A 22,179-nucleotide genomic window follows, 5' to 3' on the forward strand; every position below is an offset into this window, starting at 1 on the left:
AAGAAGGAATATGCAAATATTCACCTATGCGAATATGCGAATATTCACATATGCGAATAGTCACATATGCGAATATGCACATATGTGGAAAAAGTGAATATTGGTAATTTAGAAAATATAGCGAATATATTCGCGAATTTGCGACATTCACGATAAAAATTTGAAATGCGAATATTTGCGCCCAACACTATACAATAGATAACTGCTTTGATGTAGGTATGGGGTATGCATGTATAAGGCCAGAAAAATGCACTACAGTCCGCTGAAAAAAGTTATTTTTGCACAGCAGAAGATGCAACAGTGCAGCACCAAGAGAAAAAAAAATTGCACTCTGTCACAGAGTATTAAGAATGGTGTGTCTTGGACATTCCTTACTCTTGTCATTTTCCAGATGGACATGTGAAGATGGGAATCTATGAAGATTACCAAATGTAAAAATGTTTCTTTATGTTTGCTTTTTTCTTTTTTTTTTTAAGTATTATTTACTAGTGTTGCTCGCGAATATTCGCAATACGAATTTTATTCGCGAATATCGCATATTCGTGAATTCGCAAATATTCGCGAATATAGCGCTATATATTCGTAATTACGAATATTCGTTTTTTTTTTTTTCCACAGTACACATCATAGTGATCATCTCTCTCTGCTTCCAGCTTGTGTGGTGTAAAGAAGGCTCTAATACTACTGTGTGAGACTGGCGTGCGAATTTTCGCATATGCGGAAATTAGCATATGCTAATTTTCATTTATGCAAATTGTTTGCTTATGCTAATTTTTGTATATGGTAATTTTCGCATATGTTATTTTTGCATACGCCAATTTTCGCATATGCGAAAATAAAACGAGAATATTACGAATATGCGAATATTCGCGAATATATGACGAATATTCGTCCATATATTCGCGAATATTCGCGAATTCGAATATGGCCTATGCCGCTTAACACTATTATTTACTTTTGTCTAATTGTTGATAAAACCTTCCACCATGTAACTGTTTTCCTTTCCTTTGGAAAATTCAAAACATTTTGAAAAAATAAACAATATATGTATATATATATATATATATATATATATATATATATATATATATATATATAGACTGGTGTGAACTGCTGGTTATTATACCGTCTACAGACTAGTATAAGCAGCAGATGATTTCTTGTGGAAAAAATACACAGAATTCCCCTAAAAAATCATTCCTGCCTCCTGTGATACAGTTCATGAAGTTAAGGCAGCTTGTTGATATGTATGAGGCAACGAAAAGCTATCCGCCCCTCTCTGATAAAATGCTGAATAAAGTGACTTGGAGGTTAATGGCTAGCGTAAAAATCCTTCTCAGTGAGAACAAGGAAAGCACTGCACTGCTCTCTGTCCACAATGCTGATGTAACTAGCAGTTGGAAGTGGACTGCTACGGTATGATCAATGCAGCGTGTCTGTGTAACACACAACCATCCTCTCTCTCTGCAGTGAATGGCATGAAATGAGCAGTTGCAAAATGGCTGCCAATTATATAGGGCTGTGACATCACAGGGGTCAATGAATGCTGATATGCTGCATCCTGCATGTGATTCAGGGTCATCACACTTACCTCCCTTCCCGCCTCTCCTTCCCGCCTTCCCACCCAGCATCCCCTGCCCCATGTAATGACATGTGGATCAGCCATTTTAGGTGTCCTGGAGCCTGGAATGCTGTAAAATGGAGTTTAGTGAAGCGATTTGCGCGATAGAATCGTGGCGAGATATTTGAATTCGGGTGTGTCTGCTTCGATTCGCTCATCTCTAGTCTTAATAATTGCTTGATTGCTTCAGGGAGTACCATACTTCCATGGAGTACTACATTTCTAATTCTCTTACCCCTTTTAATTTCCCATAATTTGACCCCAATGTACCTGTCCACAGTACATTGTCTTCAGAAATTAAAACACTAAAAAAAAAAAAAAAAAAAAGCCACAACATAATACCCCTGATAACACCTCTTTTAAAAAATGGGTTATGTTTCACCAAGTCACTTGCATTGGGGGTTTGCAAGGTGCCTCAAATGAGCACAGTGCTCTCCACACCTGAGCACTGTGAGCACATGCAGGCAACAGTTTAGGGATGGCCACACACAAAACATTCTCAGAATGATGATTCAGTGCATAGAGTTTGGGGCGGGCACATGTTTTGCTTTTGGCAATGCTCTCAGTCATCATTCTGGTACATAATTGGCACATCAGTGGGCAAATTGCAATTTTCATTCTTCACAAGCTACACATCATCCATTCCTGTAAAATAAATTTATGAAACACCCGTGCATTCAAAATGTAGACTTTACCCCTATACCCATTCCTTGGGAGGGTACTTTCTGTAATGGGGTCACATGTGGTCAGATTGCCTGTGTTCTATTGCCTACCCAAAACACACAAAAATTTACAAAATCCCCCCGGGTAGACCCATAATATCTGGGATAGGTTCTTTAACTTCAAACCTGTCCCAGTATGTGGATACGTTTTTCCAACCATTTTTTCAACAAACAAAATCTTACTCACCTCTCAAGTGGTGGGCATGGTGGAGGCCTTCTCATGGGAGGAGCACTACATCATGGCCACACTTGATGTGTCCTCATTGTACACCATAATACAACATAATTTAGGGATTAAAGCTGTAAAAAAAATGTTGACAGATGGTAACATTCAATTGGAACAGGTGGACTTTATAGCACAGGCAATCTACTTTATCCTCACTCACAATTATTTTTATTTTGAAGGTGATTTTTATTTGCAGACAACTGGTACCGCCATGGGCATCTCGTTCGTGCCAAGTTATGCCAATCTCTTTAGTGCGGCATGGGAAGAAGAGACCATCAATCCCATACTTGGCGTGGACCTGGTTCTCTGGCGACGGTACATAGAAGATATTTTTTTAATTTGGAAAAGGTTTTCGGTTGATTTGGATTTATTTATTCACAGTTTGAACATTAATTTTCACAATTTGATTTTCACCTCCACCATCACGCTTATAGAATTTGTAGATTTAGAAATTAAAACCACAAAAGGTCACTTAATTTGTAATACTTTTATTAAGCCAACAGCAAAAAACAACTATATTGACTACACGAGTTGTCATTTACCTCGGTGGTTCCAAAACGTCCCTAGTGAACGACACCGCCGTCTAAAACGGAATTGTACCGAAAATGAAAAATTCTTACAGAAGCAGATTATTTAACCAGCCAATTTAATGAGAAAGGATATCCAGAGGCCATATTACAAAAATCGTTAGAGAAAGTGAAAGCTTTAGATAGAAAAACATTTTTTATTCCTAAGGGGTGCTAAGGAGAAACCTATTCCAGAATTCAGGTTGGTTCTACCTTTTAATAGCACATATACAAAGGATGAACATATCATAAAGAAGCATTGGGAAATTGCTAAACAAGACAAAGTAATTGGTGAACTTCTGCCACGTCAGCCACCAATAATATTCACGATAGCCCCATCTATAAAAAACCCCATCAAACATGACTACACTCAATCATGGTTAAATACAAAAGGTTTTTTTCGTTGTGGATTATGTAGTGGTTGTTCAGTCACCACTGGCTTATGAAAAACATTAACAGTACACTCTAATGTGAATGATTTTAAATGGCAGATAGAGGACTGCATTACATGTAATCCAAAAAGGGTCTTGTACATTTTAGAATGTGGGTGCCACAAACAATATGTGGGAAGGATGAAAAGACCACTGAAGGTCAGGATAGCGGAACATATCAATAATATTAAGAAGGGGGAACAAATACATCCACTATCCTTACATTTTTTATTCATTCATAAAAGGATCCATCTAGTTTGAAATTTGTAGGTTTCCAGCTAATAAAAATAGACTGGGGAGGTGGGAGTTACATGATGAAGATGTCAAAGGCTGAAAGCAAAAAATATATATGAATTTGATACAATGGAGCCCAAAGGGCTAAATTCCAGCTTTGAATTATTTGGATTTCTTTGAGAGGTCTTTTTTTGGGATCGCAACCCAACGTCAGTTTCACAACATGCCGCCGGGGAGCGATCTCTTAACAGACCTCTACATTATCTACAAGAATTGTTAACCAATATATTGATGTAGTCTGACTGTATTTATATGTTCTTTTTTCCATTTAAATTTTTTAATATATTATCATTTTTATTTATATATACTTCTATATTATCTATTATTTACTTTTAGACAATTATCCATATCACCACTTTACATCATTATTATAGATCCAAATATATTCATCCAACAGTTACACTAATCTCACTCACTCACTCCCCAACACAACAATATGGATTTCACATTTTCACATCAACATATTCTATTCTCACCATTCCCAACCTATATTCCATCACATTCTATTTTATCTAATTTATTTCACATACTCTATCCCATATTTTATTTTATTCCATTTTTATTTTTATCTATTTTTTTAATCTATTTATTTTATTTTTTCATTTTATTTTTATTTTATTTTTTATTTTTTACATTTTTATTTCTATATTTATTTTTATCTTTATAATTCATTTTTTTTCTATTCACATTTTTACCCTCATTGTATTATTTCATACCTTATATATTCTTTTTTCCACTTCCATTTTCATTTTTATTTAATCTCTATTTTTATCTATATTTTTATTATTATTTTTATTTTTTTATTCTTACCATTTTATTTTTTATGGTAATCCACAAAATTCATTTTATTTTTTATTTCATTTCTCTTCTTAATTTTTTTCAATTTATCCAATACAATAATTTTTTGTTTTTACACAATTCTTGTTTTTCACTAATATTAGCATTTCTCCTTACATACCTTACATATGCCATTCTATTCACATTCACATTGTTAATAGAATGGCATATGTAACATCATTATTGTTGCAACAATTTAGATATTTTCACCAGTTGCAACACTTATCCAGTTCACATTTCACTTTCACCTTTTTTAAGTAACAATTCAGACCACTTTTTCCTCCCATGTTACGCCCAAACTGGTATATATGTGAACAGGTGTATAGGGCCTGACAGCGTTATGCTGCCGGATCTTGCACACAGGTTCACACTGGACAATTGTTTCATCACTTGCAACATACTCTCTTTCAACACACCATACTCAATATGTTTCACTATGTTCGTTTAAGTAACAATTCAGACCACAACTTACCCCATCTCATGACTATTTTCTAAAAAGTGTGTGAATACCAACATAGGGCCCGGCAGCGTTATGCTTGCAGATTCTATATATGGGTCCATAATAAATAACTTTTTCCTTTACACACAAAGGTTATAATTTTGGAGGATATAAAATGTGTCAGTTGCTACAAATTTATTTAGAATGAAGTATTTATAGCAATTTATTAATATATTATTGGTATTAAAAGCATCCTGTTCCCATCAAGATCCATGTACCTGACACATCGTTTTTGTGAGCTTTGAGTCCATTGCAAAGGTTCAATCCACCTTGTACTAATGAGAATCACATGTGGATTGAACATATAAAAAGAACCTTTACTGCTGTCTTTTATACTTTTCGCTTACTGAGGAAGGGGTCGATCCCAGTACCCTGAAATGCGTCTAGGCATTCTTTCTATTCAGATATAGCACTTTACAAGATGCACTTCTAATCTGCACATTATTGTAACAAAAGCCGGCATAAAGAAATCCAAGAGACCCACTTACTGCATTTGTACCTCCACAACATCGGGCATGCTGTCTGCTGCATGATCTGATCACGATCAACCTCTCCATCCAAGTGCTCCAAGAGAGGAGGACTGCTACAACTGAGATCCTTATTCATTGGAGCCTCCTGCCAGAGTATACGCTCCCACCATTTCTGTGAGCTTCATTTAGCAACTACAAGTGCCGCAGCGCCCGTAACATCAAACCAGCTGCAGGACTTTTCATATTTTGTCTGTCTCAGTACAGGACCACCAGTCAGAGACACGGTGAGCAAATTACAATTTAACCATTGCAGACAAACTGTGGGTAGCATACTATAGCTCTATTTTTTGGAGATACTTCATACATATCAATTTCTCGACATCCAATTGCCGGACTAGTGGACTTTTTTCTGAACGATCAGATTACAAGTGCTTAAAGCAAACACTATTAGTGTTTTGATTTTTTCAGCCATTGGGGCCCAAATGGCAGATACTATCTGTGCAATATACTTTTGTGTTTTATGAACTTATTTTAATTGCTTTTATATTGTGTAATAAATCATTTTTGCATTCATATTAATCAAACTGTCCATAATTTTTATTTCATTGTGTATCATCCTTGAGGTGTGGTTAAAATATTATTATTTTTTCATTGTATGTAGAGTTGAGTTGAGTGTGTGCGTGGTCATGTTTACATATAATCACACATTCAGCTTTGCTGCATACCCATGTCACAGACTAATTTCTGATACCAGGGTGCCTCCAGCTTTTGCAAAGCTACAACTCCCAGCATGCCAAGTTTTGCAACACTTGGAGGCATTCTGGTTGGTAAACATTGATATAGAGGTAAGGGGACAGATTGTTCAGCAAAATTACATATTTTTTAAACCCAGACATTCTTGGGCAGATTCACAAAAACGACTGTAATTTCTGTTCCAGCGATATTATTCACACCTGTTTTTTTTTCTCCTCACATTTCAAAGGTCTCTTTTGCTGCTTTGAAAATATGTGAAAATTCATTTTTGCACAACTTTTTTTTTCTTCTTTTTTGCGCCAAAATTGACAATTTTTGCGCCAACTTTTACATCCAAGAAAATTCTGCTGGAAACATCTCATGAAATATTTCATGGTTACTAGTGCCCAGACAAGCGATAACTGTATAAATAAAATATTTCTGAGCTTAAATGTGAGTGCAGTGACCAAGAAAATAAAAAATAAAAATTAAAGTGTATATATATATATATATATATATATATATTTTTAGAACATTTTTCAATAATTTTTTTTATAATTACTTACATAACACCTCCCCCCCCCCAAAAAAAAAAAAAAAACTAAGAAAAAAGAACACAAAATAATAAAACTACAACCATTTCTATGATTTATACACTATCAAAAAGCTGGTGTGAAATTTTTGATGTAAACTGGACTCTCACCCCACGTATAAATATCACGTAAAGCAGAAAATATACGTGGACACGCCCACTCTTACAAAACTGACGTGAATAGTGTAAACAGCGGCACAATGCTCTTTAAACATGTGGTGATACTTTTCACGCAAAAATTGATTTTTTATTTTATTCTTTGAGAATCTCCCCCTCTGTGTACTTTATACAGATTTATGATTTTACTATTATGCAGAGTTTTGTTTGGCGCACATTGCTGCTCCAGCACTTCTAGCTATGAGCAGTGAGCAGTGTACTTTGTGAGGTAGAGAAGGAGTGCACGGTAGAGCGAGGGGGGGGAGATTTCTATATTTGCACAAAATTTATCAAAGGACGTGCACAACTTAAGTAAATCTTGAGCAAGAGTGTAAATTAGACAAGCAGTGTAAAGAGGTAGAACTGTGTCTACAATAGACACCTAATGACAGATGTCCCCCAATGTGTGTATGTGTGTGTATGTTCCAGCATCATGCCCAAATGGCTAAAGATATTAACATGAAACTTGGCACACATGTTACTTATATGTCAACAACAAACATAGGATAGGTGATATAACCCTTACTCATCCCCATTTCCCAGGGGCAGAGTTTTTGTTTAAAGTCCCATACAAGTCTATGGAAAATAGACAAGTCTATGGAACATAGTAAAATATGTTACTGCATAACTTCCAAATGGCTGGAAATATTTCGATAATACTTGGTCACATGTTACTCATATGTCCACTTACAATATAGGATAGTTAATTTAACCCTTAACTACCCCCATTTGTGAGGGTCAGGGTTTTCTGTTTAAAGTCCCATGCAAATCAATGGGAGATGTATGTTCCCACATAACTTCCAAAACGGCTGGAGATATTTCAATACCTGGTACACATATTACGGGTCGGGATAGGAGGTCCGGATAGGAGGTCAGGATAGGAGGTCGAGATATGAGGATGGGATAGGAGGACGGGATAGGAGGTCAGGATAGGAGGACGAGATAGAAGGTCGGCATAGGAGGACGGGATAGGAGGTCGAGATAGGAGAACAGGATAGGAGGACGGGATAGGAGGATGGGATAGGAAGTCGGGATGGGAGGTCGGGATATTGCAACAATATATGAGGACAGGATATGAAGTGAAAAGCTTCCTCCTTTGTTTATATTCTTCCTCGAGAAGGATTAGGAAGGAAAAACCAGGCAACACCTGGTACTCAGCTAGTAGATAGCATAAAGAAGACAAACAAGCTCTAGTCTATAAATTACAAAAAGCTTAATAAAATATGTATGACCTTAAATAATGATAATGGGGAGTTGTTCACTTTGGATCAAGAGAAGGCACAGCCATTGGATGGAAGAGCTAATGTAGGCTGTGCCTGTGCTGGTAACACAACATGTACAGAATTTTCTTAATGTAGATATGGTCCAAGTGAAATTAAATAAAGTGACTGAAAGCAAAGCTCCATGACCAGATGGAATATACCCACAGGCAGCCAAGAGATTTGACTGCTCCACCCTGGCTGAGGCCATGCACAGAGGCAACTCTTTATGAAACTGGAGGAGGCCTGGCATTTGATTTGCCAGGTTTCCATTACTTATGCTGCAGCTTCACACTGAAGTCAAAGGGCGCAGCTGCAGTGCAAGTAATGAAAGCCTGGGAAATTAAAGGCTTACCTTGACCCTAGTTTAGGCAGCACACAGCTCGAGCTGCACAGGCGTACACTAAATATGTATTATTTTGTAACGCCTCATTTAATTAAATTAAACACAGGATAGCAGTGACCTGTAATCACTGCTCGACTTCCACTGACTAGTAACCAAATACTGTGTTTATTTTTAATTTATTTTTTGGTTGTGGGTTGGGGGATTACAAGGAACACTTTAATGCCCAGGACGGGAAAGGGGGTTAATAAACCAAGAAGAACCTCCAAACCCCAGTCACCGAGGCAACGGGGTCAAAACCCCTAACTGAAAATTCCCTCCCTAACTATATAAAACTTCACTGTTATTCAACTATTATTAAAAGGTCCCATGTAGTGAATTAAAATTGCAGACTATTCCCTCAACTAGTATTTATTCTCCTGTCTGGAGATCACAGTATTATATGCATGACCGTGGCTGCAGACCACTGTCTACTGGGGAAAACGCTGCAGTTAAAATGTAATCAATCTGTCTCCCCTACATGTTTCGTGGTATGACCCACGTCCTCAGGGGTCACGCCATTTGTCTCTTAACCCCTGAGGACGTGGGTCATACCACGAAACATGTAGGGGAGACAGATTGATTACATTTTAACTGCAACGTTTTCCACAGTAGACAGTGGTCTGCAGCCACTGTCAAGCATAAATAGTATGACAGGTTCCATTTCTACACACATCACCTATCTGCATGAAGTCAGAATGTGGGTTCTGTGTTCCCAGTGTGATTGGAGCAGTAGTTGGACTTGTACAAGATCACTGCACTAAATTATCTACCTCAGGCCTACAGAGAATGAAACAATAGCATGCACTGATTTAATCAAATAGGGGACTTCCATTATCATGATTGATAGAGATCTCAGTGGTCAGACCTCCATTGATTATACTGTCCTGTGGAAAAGTGGCAAGTGTCTTTACTGAAAAGCCCCCTTTTAATAGCAGTGATTTATACCGTGTCACTTTTGCCTAAATTCTATTTTTGACATGACTAAAGATGCGTATGTCTTTAAAACCTTTTTCTTTTCTTTTTCCCCATTTGGACACTGTGGCTCTCCTTTCTATTTTTGTGACCCTTTCATCCTCTTTTTTCGTAGTTTTTTTTTTTTTTTACCTTTTATTGTGGCACAGTTTTGGTGCTACTACAATTTCATTGTACATGTTACAATAAAACTTAGATTCAACAGGCAATGCTTTGTCGTGGTCAATCAGATTAATCTGATTGTTAATTTAATTGGGTAATCTGTTCATTGAGGGTGCTCTTACATGGTGCACCAGTGTCTGCGGCTAATATTAGCGATTCACCAATAATTATGGGCTGTACCTGAACTTGATACTGTTTAGAATGGTAAATCCAGGTCAGGCCTGCAGTTATCAGAAATACAAGCACTAGCTGCGGCTACATACAAAGTGTTTAAAAGTAAAATAAATTATCAATAATTCTCCTTTTTTGGGGGAGTAACAGCTTTTTGAGCCTGGCAAGTGAAAATGCAATTGCATTTTCCAAGCATTCCAAAAATGTTCCCTTTTGGGAGTTGCAGCATAATTGGTGTCCCAAAATAGTGAAGAAGAAGAAATAGCTTTTGTATTAAAGGGGTACTTCGGTGGAAAACATTTTTTTTTTTTTTTTATAAATGAACTAGTGCCAGTAGGTTAAACAGATTTATAAATTACTTCTATTGAAAAATCTTATTCCCTGCTGACACTTCTAAAAACGTCACCAAATTATATCAGTGCTCAAATGACCCAAACAAATAAATAAATAAATGTTCTGGTTGCGGTATAAATCTCACACCAGAAGCAATGTCAAGCATTCAGGGTGTCGCTCTCAACGCGTTTCTGCCACTAATAATATGGCGTCATCAGGAGAGACAAAAGACAAAGCTTGAGACACCTCAAAGTTGTGGTACTAAAAGCACACTATAAGTAGATACACAAACCAATGTGACTAAGAGATCACGGCAAGGACTGTCTGTATCAGGCCACCTGCAAAGAAAGCACAACAGAAAGGTACCAATATCATTTATGTGCTCCAAGCATAATAGAACGCATGAGTATTTCCTGCGGAGCATACACTCACTGTGCCGTGGATATTTTCCAGAAACCTAAAAACGGAAGCACATAGAGAAAAGCCCCTATCAGTAACTGTCCAGCTGGTACCTATAAAGAAGAACCACTTCTCCGCAGTATGCGGCTACTTACAGTTCCAGTCTGCCGATATCCGCGATCCCAGGACGGCACGCTATACCCGCAATGGCGGGGAGCCTTGCGGTAAATGCAGGCTGCTAGTGCGCTGCCGTACCTGGGATCACGGCGTGTGACGTCTTATACGCTGGCCGAGCCGCGCGTCACTTCCGCCGCGCCCCTAGTAGACGTCATAGGGGCCGGCGATTATCGTGCAGCGCGCGGTCAGGTGACGGCCGCAATGAAAACAAAAAGATCATGTGATTACGGCTATGGTAAATACTAATATATCCTTATATCCTGGTATGTTCAAAACGGCTAGTTGTTTGAAGCAGGTATTGAGGGAACTAACGGAGTAGTGGTTAAATAAATAACCTAAAACTATTTATGTATATATATATATTTTTAGAAGGCGATAATTAGGAGGTGCCTAGTACACATATATATATATAACAGGTGCATAGAAGAGCCGGACCATAGAAGTGTAAACATAAATAATGGGAAGTCTAGGTACCCTAAATAACTAGGTACTATTGCCATAATTCATTGATGACTCCCATAATTTTATTAACACAAACTGGTCAGAGAAAATAAGATAAGTAAATATATAGAGTTTTGACAATGCCAAAACACAAAGGCCATGGGTGTATATACCCTAGATGCTCGGAAGAGGTTAGAATCCGCAGACGAGGACTAAAACTTTACTAACTGAGGTTCAAATTAGTACAATATAGCATAGAATATATACAGGATATACACACTATAAGCTATACTGTATGAATCATAGACTGTAAACTATGAACTATACACTAATAGGGTACCCCCCCAAAAAACGGGGCACTAGACAGGAAGCGTGACAAGGGGATAACGGGGGCCTAGGGAACCTACCTATCCCTGCGCTAGTTCTATAGCCCTAGTACCTAGGCAGGGGAAACCGCCCTAATAAGGGCGGGCCTGCTCCCGAACCTCCTACTTGCCTAGTCAGTCCCTAGAAATTGGTGACACTGACTTTAGGCTTACTAAAGCCTCCACTAGCTGCCTATAGTCACCAAGAATGGGGGGTACCCCCAGGTTGATCTACAAGAAACTAGCATAATTAACCTGTTCGTTCAGGCCAGACGGAGTGCAGGTGTCTAGCTTGTAAATCCACCTGCACTCCCTTTGTAGAAGTACACGGTCCAGATCCCCTCCTCTAGGTGATGGCCAAACTTTTTCTATACCCATGAATTTTAAATTATCTGTTCGGCCCTGGTGAGAGTCATTGATGTGCCTTGCAAGGGGCTTATCCCTACGATGTCGGATGTCCCCCAAATGTTCAAGAATCCTGGTCTTGAATGCTCTCCTGGTCTTACCCACGTATTTTTTACCACAAGGGCAAGTAGCCAGATAAATAACCGATATTGTAGAGCAGTTGATAAACTCTCTCAATCTGAACTGTTCTCCAGTGGATTCATTAACAAATAACTGAGACCTGCTGATGTTAATGCAGGCCTTACAGTGTCCACACGGAAAACACCCCGATTGTCTAGGTCTTTGTTCTAACCAGGTGTTTCCCAGTGGTCTCGGTGGTAGATGGCTTTGTGTAAGTATGTCACCTAAGTTACGACCTCTCCTGAAAGTCAATAGGGGTACCTCTGGGATTTTATCACGTATGTCAGGGTCCATTCTGAGTATATCCCAATGTCTGTTAAGGATCTCACGCATTTTAGTGGACCCTTGATCAAATGTCGCAATTATTCTCGTGATCTCCCCTAACTGATCTTCCCTCGGTCGGGATATAAGTAATGATTCCCTGGGTGTAGCAAGTGCATGTTGGTATGCTGCTGAGAGGACGTGTGAGGGATAGCCTCTATTTTTAAACCGTGTACGAAGTTTTCCAGCCTCCTCCACGAAATCACACCTCTCCGAGCAGTTCCTCCTGAGGCGGAGATATTGTCCACGCGGGATACCCCGTTTAAGGGGTCCCGGGTGGCAACTCTCCCACCTCAGGAGGCTATTGGTGGCAGTGGCTTTTCTATGCACGGTGGTCCGCAAGGTACCACTATCTTGTTTGTAAATCATAATGTCCAAGAAAGCTAGGCATTTCTCCTGTATCTCAAAGGTGAAAAAAAGTCCTAGCCCATTGCTATTTAGGGATTTGATAAAGTCCTGAAAGGCCTGGGCAGTACCCTGCCACATGATAAGGACATCATCTATGAATCTAGCCCATACCAGGGCGGATTCACTAAAATGTTCCCTTGTATCTGCAAATACTACGGTGGCCTCCCACCAGCCCAGGGTAAGGTTGGCGTATGTGGGGGCGCATGGGCTCCCCATCGCCGTTCCCCTGAGCTGGTGGAAGTAAGTACCGTTGAAAAGGAAATAATTGTGCGTCAAAACGAACCGCATCAATTTAAGCACTAGTTCATTGTGGGCCTGCATATTGATGTCCCTAAAAGACAAATAGTATGCTATAGCTGATAGGCCCACCTCATGTGGAATCGCTGAATACAGAGACTCAACATCAATGCTGGTCAATAGCGTGTTTCTGTCTACAACAATTCCCTCCAAACGTTTAAGTAGGTCCGTAGTATCTTGTATATGTGATGGTAATGCCATAACAAAGTGCCTTAGCACCTTGTCGATATAAATTCCTATATTTTGTCCCAGACCTCCTATGCCTGCCACAATAGGGCGCCCTTTAAGAGGTGTAGTTCCCTTGTGGACTTTGGGCAAGGCATAGAAGGTCGGGACAATAGGATTTTGTGGTATCAAAAACTCGCACTCCTGATCACTTAGTAGGCGATCGGTTTTGGCCAGAGCTACAATCTCCAATAATTCTTTTTTATACCTATTAGTGGGGTCACCACTCAATATCTCATAGGTGGACCTGTCATCCAATAGTTTTTTACACATGAGAATATATTTGTCACGGTCCAAGACTACAATGTTTCCCCCCTTGTCAGCAGACTTGATAACTAAGTTATCTTTGCGCCGTAGTTGTTTAATGGCAGCAAGTTCCGAATTGGAAAGATTCTTCCTGTTTGCCGACAAGGGGGGAAAGGACAGGGCTTTAATATCACGGGATACCAGTTCGAGGAAGACATCCAAGCAATTTGTGTCACTCACAGGTGGAAACGTTTTGTTTCTATTTTTGCAGTTGGTGAATGGACCCTCATATCGTGGTCTCTCGCCATCTTCCAACAGGGATGCTAAATTTCTTACCATCGGGAGTTCATTTACACCTATGCCTAGTTCTAGACATTCTCTTTTGTCACGTAGTACATGATATTTGTGCCATTTTAGCTTACGGATGAAGAGGTGAAGATCCTTAGTCCATATAAAGGGGTCAAAATTAGTAGTTGGTACATATGAAAGCCCCCGGGCTAGGACCCTCACCTGTGCATCCGTAAGTCTCTCACTCGACAAATTGATCACCTGCAAGTCACCTGTGTCATTAGGGGTCATTGGCGATTCTCTTTGGTTCTGAGTGGATAAGGATCCCTGTTGTCCCGATTGGTATCCCCAGAAAAAGAAGCCATATGTGAGGCAGAGGATGATTCTCCAGACCATTCTGTGTTCTTGTATTGGTTTCTCCCTGTACCCGTTTTTCCTCTGGTAGAGCCTCTACCCCGGCGATTTCTGGGGTTACCCTTACCACGTTTGCCTGACTGAGTGTAGGTCCTATCTGTATCACCTTGATCAGTATCTGAGGATGACACCTCGGTTTCAGTGTCCCTTGTTGTTATAGATTTAGTTAGAACACTATAGGCACGGTTTTCCCTAAACTCTTGAAGATCACGAATAAATTGCGCGTGTTTGCGCTCTTTTAACTGATACTGGAATCGTTCTATAGTGTTTTTAGCTTGTGTCTCTTTAGTCTGAAAGTCAGGGTCCTCCTTGAACTTGAGGACTATGTCCTGTTTTTCCTTCAATTTGCTCTCGGCTATTGTTAGGTTAGCTTTCTCTTCCTCGAGCAGAATCTGGATAAACTTTAGAGACGTATTCGTCGCTTCAGTCTCCCACTTTTTTAGGACCGCTGGAGTCCTCAGCCTACTTGCTGGGAGGACTGGAATTCGGAGGCCCCTAGGTACAATTTGATGTTTTAAATAACTCTCAAATCCCTGGATTTCCCAGAAAGAGACTGCGTATTGTTTGTAGCAGGTGATCAGATCACGAAGTGCAATTTTTAAAGAAGGAGTGAATTTAGTTTGTGTGAAAACTCGTTCCGAGAAGACCTCCCTAGCTTCACATAACCATTCAGCCAAATTTGGTGTACCAGATACAAAGCTAGCCATCACTGAAAATTACAATTAACATAGAACTTGCTATTTGAATGTAGTGCCTGCAAGGGGCAAAGGTAGACTCCCAGCAATGTATGAGAAATAATAAGGGGGATAAATCAAATAGAATCCCTGGGGAGGTGCATGTAATACTTAACTTTTAATTTTACAAAGTTAAAAACGTCACCAAATTATATCAGTGCTCAAATGACCCAAACAAATAAATAAATAAATGTTCTGGTTGCGGTATAAATCTCACACCAGAAGCAATGTCAAGCATTCAGGGTGTCGCTCTCAACGCGTTTCTGCCACTAATAATATGGCGTCATCAGGAGAGACAAAAGACAAAGCTTGAGACACCTCAAAGTTGTGGTACTAAAAGCACACTATAAGTAGATACACAAACCAATGTGACTAAGAGATCACGGCAAGGACTGTCTGTATCAGGCCACCTGCAAAGAAAGCACAACAGAAAGGTACCAATATCATTTATGTGCTCCAAGCATAATAGAACGCATGAGTATTTCCTGCGGAGCATACACTCACTGTGCCGTGGATATTTTCCAGAAACCTAAAAACGGAAGCACATAGAGAAAAGCCCCTATCAGTAACTGTCCAGCTGGTACCTATAAAGAAGAACCACTTCTCCGCAGTATGCGGCTACTTACAGTTCCAGTCTGCCGATATCCGCGATCCCAGGACGGCACGCTATACCCGCAATGGCGGGGAGCCTTGCGGTAAATGCAGGCTGCTAGTGCGCTGCCGTACCTGGGATCACGGCGTGTGACGTCTTATACGCTGGCCGAGCCGCGCGTCACTTCCGCCGCGCCCCTAGTAGACGTCATAGGGGCCGGCGATTATCGTGCAGCGCGCGGTCAGGTGACGGCCGCAATGAAAACAAAAAGATCATGTGATTACGGCTATGGTAAATACTAATATATCCTTATATCCTGGTATGTTCAAAACGGCTAGTTGTTTGAAGCAGGTATTGAGGGAACTAACGGAGTAGTGGTTAAATAAATAACCTAAAACTATTTATGTATATATATATATTTTTAGAAGGCGATAATTAGGAGGTGCCTAGTACACATATATATATATATAACAGGTGCATAGAAGAGCCGGACCATAGAAGTGTAAACATAAATAATGGGAAGTCTAGGTACCCTAAATAACTAGGTACTATTGCCATAATTATTGATGACTCCCAAATTATGGGAGTCATCAATAAATTATGGCAATAGTACCTAGTTATTTAGGGTACCTAGACTTCCCATTATTTATGTTTACACTTCTATGGTCCGGCTCTTCTATGCACCTGTTATATATATATATGTGTACTAGGCACCTCCTAATTATCGCCTTCTAAAAATATATATATATATACATAAATAGTTTTAGGTTATTTATTTAACCACTACTCCGTTAGTTCCCTCAATACCTGCTTCAAACAACTAGCCGTTTTGAACATACCAGGATATAAGGATATATTAGTATTTACCATAGCCGTAATCACATGATCTTTTTGTTTTCATTGCGGCCGTCACCTGACCGCGCGCTGCACGATAATCGCCGGCCCCTATGACGTCTACTAGGAGCGCGGCGGAAGTGACGCGCGGCTCGGCCAGCGTATAAGACGTCACACGCCGTGATCCCAGGTACGGCAGCGCACTAGCAGCCTGCATTTACCGCAAGGCTCCCCGCCATTGCGGGTATAGCGTGCCGTCCTGGGATCGCGGATATCGGCAGACTGGAACTGTAAGTAGCCGCATACTGCGGAGAAGTGGTTCTTCTTTATAGGTACCAGCTGGACAGTTACTGATAGGGGCTTTTCTCTATGTGCTTCCGTTTTTAGGTTTCTGGAAAATATCCACGGCACAGTGAGTGTATGCTCCGCAGGAAATACTCATGCGTTCTATTATGCTTGGAGCACATAAATGATATTGGTACCTTTCTGTTGTGCTTTCTTTGCAGGTGGCCTGATACAGACAGTCCTTGCCGTGATCTCTTAGTCACATTGGTTTGTGTATCTACTTATAGTGTGCTTTTAGTACCACAACTTTGAGGTGTCTCAAGCTTTGTCTTTTGTCTCTCCTGATGACGCCATATTATTAGTGGCAGAAACGCGTTGAGAGCGACACCCTGAATGCTTGACATTGCTTCTGGTGTGAGATTTATACCGCAACCAGAACATTTATTTATTTATTTGTTTGGGTCATTTGAGCACTGATATAATTTGGTGACGTTTTTAACTTTGTAAAATTAAAAGTTAAGTATTACATGCACCTCCCCAGGGATTCTATTTGATTTATCCCCCTTATTATTTCTCATACATTGCTGGGAGTCTACCTTTGCCCCTTGCAGGCACTACATTCAAATAGCAAGTTCTATGTTAACTGCTGACACTTCTGTCAGTGTCAGGAACTGTCCAGAGCAGCATAGGTTTGCTATGGAGATTCTGCTCTGCTCTGGACAGTTCCTGGCATGGACAGAGGTGTCAGCAGAGAGCACTGTGGACAGACAGAAAAGAAATCCAAAAATGAAAGAATTTCCTCTGTAGTATACAGTTGCTAATAAGTACTGAAAGGATAAAAAAAATGTAATAGAAGTTATTTACAAATCTGTTTAACTTTCTGGAGTCAGTTGACATAAAAAAAAAATGTTTTCCACCGGAGTACCCCTTTAAAAGTGAAATAATTCTACCTTTTTCGAGGATCATGGGCTGTATATGTATAGGCCTGGCTGGTAGCAGGAGCAAAGGGGTGGATTAGTTATAGTTGTAGCCAGCAGATAACAGGCTGTGGTGGACTAGTTGTATCTGTAATAGCAAGCAGAGAGCAGGCAGTGGTGGACTAGTGATAGTTGTAGCCAGCAGACAGCAGGCAGTGGTAGGTGGCCTAGTGATAGTTGTAGCATCCAGCAGACACAGGCATTGGTGAGCTGGTCAGAGTTGGAATAGTCACTGAGGTCAGCCCACTGCACAATGCTTTACTCAAATTGTTTGTGTTGTAGAGTGATAGCTTTCTGTAGGCTTGTTCTACAGTCACTGCTGGGATTTGTAGTGCAAAAACTGGACACAGTAAGGCAGGTCAATGAGGTCATCCCACTGCACATTGCTTTGCTCAAATTGTTTTGTATTGTAGTGGGAAAACTTTCTGTTCTCATTAGTTTCACAAGAAGCTCTTCTGTGCACTGCTTACTGCTCAACTTTATTTTATTTTTGTTATGGCAGCTGCAACACAATGCATAAGCTTTTATCACTCCTTATAGACACACCCCTATACTGTCTCCTGAGTGGCTGTATGCAAGCAGTGATTGGCTATCCTGCGATCATGTGATCTTGCTACTAGCTGCAAAGTATGCATGGCTACCTGACCTACTATCAGTGTCACTACTTCCTCACCCTACATATTTCTCATCCCTTCTCCTATAATAGTGTTGTAGCCAGGCTCCCACAATCCACACCTGGCAAAGTTCTAATGTTCAATGAACAACATTTTAGGCAAAGTTCTGAGGTTCTACAGACTTGGCTCGCTTATTACTATGCATGACCCTACAAAAAATTATTCTAGGAAAAAATAGCTCTGTAACATATGTAGAAGAATGCTTGACTCAACGAAGTCCAGAGATTTTTGTGGACATTGGGAGAGATTTATCAAAACCTGTCTAGAAGAAAAGTTGCAAAGTTGACCATAGTAACCAATCAGATGGCTTCTTCCATTTCTAAAAAGGCCGCTGAAATATGAAAGAAGCAATCTGATTGGTTGCTATGGGCAACTCAGCAACTTTTCCTCCGGACAGGTAATGATAAATCTCCCCTAAAATGAACTTAAAATATATGTGGTATAGTTTATTTTTCTTTATTTTTTAATCACTTAGGGATGCAGGGCATACAGGTATGCCCTGGGGGTGTGGGACTTGGCACACCAGGACGTACATGTACATCCGAAATCCTGTTGCAGCTATGAAACAAGTGCAGGTGCTGCGCTTGCATCATAGACCACGTGTCCTGTGCTGATTGTGATCAATGTTGATCTTGGCATCTTCAGCAATGCAGTGGTTACGATGGCTGATCTGATCACATGCGCCTTCTAGCAGACCAGAGAACTAGATTGCAGATAACACTGATCAGCATTTGCAATTTAAAGATTGTAATAAACAGTACCCAGTGGAGACTAAAAAGTGTAAAAGAAAAAGTAATTTTTTTTAACAAAAGTGAATAAGCCCTTTCCTTAATAATAAAATAAAATGCTAAATTGGGGGTTTCTTATCAATTATACGCCATAAATAATAATTATTTGGTTGTGTTATCGATTTCTTGGTAAAATGGAAGGTGTTATTATAAAGAACAATTGGTCACACAAAAAAACAAGCCTTCATATGGGTCTATGGATGGAAAAAAAGAGTAATGGTTCTCAGAAGGCGAGAAGGAAAAAAATGAAAATGCAAAAATGATAATTTCCTGTGTCCTCAAGGCCAAAATGGGCTCTGCCCTAAAGGGGTTAATAAAAAAATATACACTTCTTTATATATATATATATTGTATAAATCATAGGTTTCTCCCTCTTTTCTACATGACTAGATATGTATAGATATGTAAAGATATCCCAGAAGCATCTGTATATTGGTAATCAGGGGTTTCATTTCTTTCTATTCTACATATCTGCAGACTGTATCTTGATTATGTTCCTTTCTTTCTGGATGTTAATGTGAACATTAGTGATTCTCTATGAAGCAATGCCAGGCCTACTAGAACCTCACTCATGTTCCATTTTATGAAAATGTAGCAGCTGTTAGGTGTACTAGCAGGTTGTCAGCTATGTGAACATTTTTTAATGCTGACACATCAGATGTAAAAGTCTCTACAGGGAAAACAGGAGATGTCTGACATAAGCATCTATCTATTTTTTTCCACAAATAAATATCACTGCTTAACCCCTTAAGGACACAGTCCATTGTAACCTTAAGGACAAACCTTATTTTTGCTTTTTTGTTTTTCCTCCTGGCCTTCTGAAATCCATAACTCTTTTATATTTCCTTTCTCAGACCCATATGAGGGCTGTATTTTGCGTGACTAGTTGAACTTTGTAATGACATCACTCATTTTGTCCTAAAATATATGGTAAACACAAAAAAATTTTTGTGTAAGGAAATTTAAACGAAAATCATAATTTTGCAAATTAGGGGGGGATTTGTTTTCACGCTGTAATTTTAGGGCAAAAATGACACATTTTCTTTATTTTCTGGGTCAATATGATTAAAATGATACCCATGGTTACATACTTTTCTATTATTGTACTGCTTTTAAAAAATCCCTAACTTTTTTTTTTTTTTTTTTTATACAAAACCAGTACGTTTAAAATTGCCATATTTTGACCACCTCTAACTTTCTTATTTTTCCATATTCAGGGATGTGGGAGGGCAAATGTTTTGCGCCATGATCTGTAGTTTGTTTTAGTACCACAATTGTGCATATGTGACTTTGCAGTTTTTTGCAGTTTGATGTGACAAAAAAGCCAAAATGTTGGACTTTTTTGTTTTACATTTACGCCGTTTGCTGTTGAGGAACATTAACATTATATTTTTATCGTTCTGACATTTACGCATACAACGATACCAAATATGTTTATTATTTAGCTTTTTTACGCTTTTGTGTATTATTTTGGGGAAAAGAGGTGATTTAAAACTTTATTGGGGGAGGGGCTTTTTCAAATTTTTTAAAACTTTTTTTTACATTTATTTTACACTTTTTTAGTCCCCATAGAGGACTATTTATAACAATCATTAGATTGCTAATACTGCTCAGTGCTATGCATAGGGCATAGCACCGATTAGTATTATCACCAATCTTCTGCTCTGGTCTGCTGGAAGCCATATCAGTGCAGAAGACCCGGGAGACATCCGTCCGCCATCTTGGCTGATCTGATCCTCGCGGCAGTGCTTTGAGCGATCAGATCAGCCCTCTTTCACAGCATCTGAGGGGTTAATGGCAGACATCAGCGCGATCGCTGATGTCTGCCATTACCGGCAGGTTTGTGACCTCTGACAGCCACCGAGACCCGCCGCGAATGAAGCAAGTGCAGCTCATAAATGAACGGCGCTGTGCACAAAGTGACGCTATGCAGCGCCGTACATTTACAGCGCATGTCCTTAAGGGGTTAATGAAGTGATGGAAGCCATATCAGGATCAGATCCAGACAGGAACGTTGTCAAGGGAAGAAATCACATCTGGATGGAATTAATATGCTGAAAAGAAGCACAAGAAAGCATAAGGGTGGGAAATCGGAGGGAAAATGCTTGCCTCCTGTCTTTTATAAAGTCAATATTTTCTATCACCAAGGGTAGGAAAATCTCCAATTTTATAGCAAGACAGGAGGCCTCGCATTATGCAGGCTTAAAGCTATTTCTGTATACAATAAAGTACATGGATAACACAAGTTATAATTATAATAGTTATGCATAATCAAGAAGAGACATAGAGACATGAGTTTCAGGTCTATAGTAGAAGGTCTTAAAAGTGGAGCCACTTTAAGAAGATCTGACAAGGATACCCCGGCTTCAGCGATTTTTTAAGAAACGGCACCTCTAGTAGAGTGAGCACCAAATATAGAGACATCAATATTAGCAAAAGTCACACATTGTCTGAGTCATCTTGTAATAGTAGTAGAGAAAACAGGTAAGTGAAGTTTACAATAGGAAATGAGAAGCTGAGAATCAGAGGGGTGACAAAGAGACTGAGTTTTATTTTTGTAAGATTTGAGATATTTGACTACACATAATTTATCATGATGAGGGAAAGAAGGATAAAAGATTTTTTGTAAGTTTGTTTTTGTTCGTCTATGAATGTCAAAAGTAACACCTTGAGGAGAGTAGTGTCTATGGGAAATATCCAGAGCTCTGACATCAGACACTATTTTAATGGCTATAAGATATAATAAAGTGGTGAGTTTCAA

The sequence above is a fragment of the Hyla sarda genome, chromosome 8 (genome assembly GCF_029499605.1).
Source record: "Hyla sarda isolate aHylSar1 chromosome 8, aHylSar1.hap1, whole genome shotgun sequence".
In the NCBI taxonomy this organism is placed as follows: domain Eukaryota; kingdom Metazoa; phylum Chordata; class Amphibia; order Anura; family Hylidae; genus Hyla; species Hyla sarda.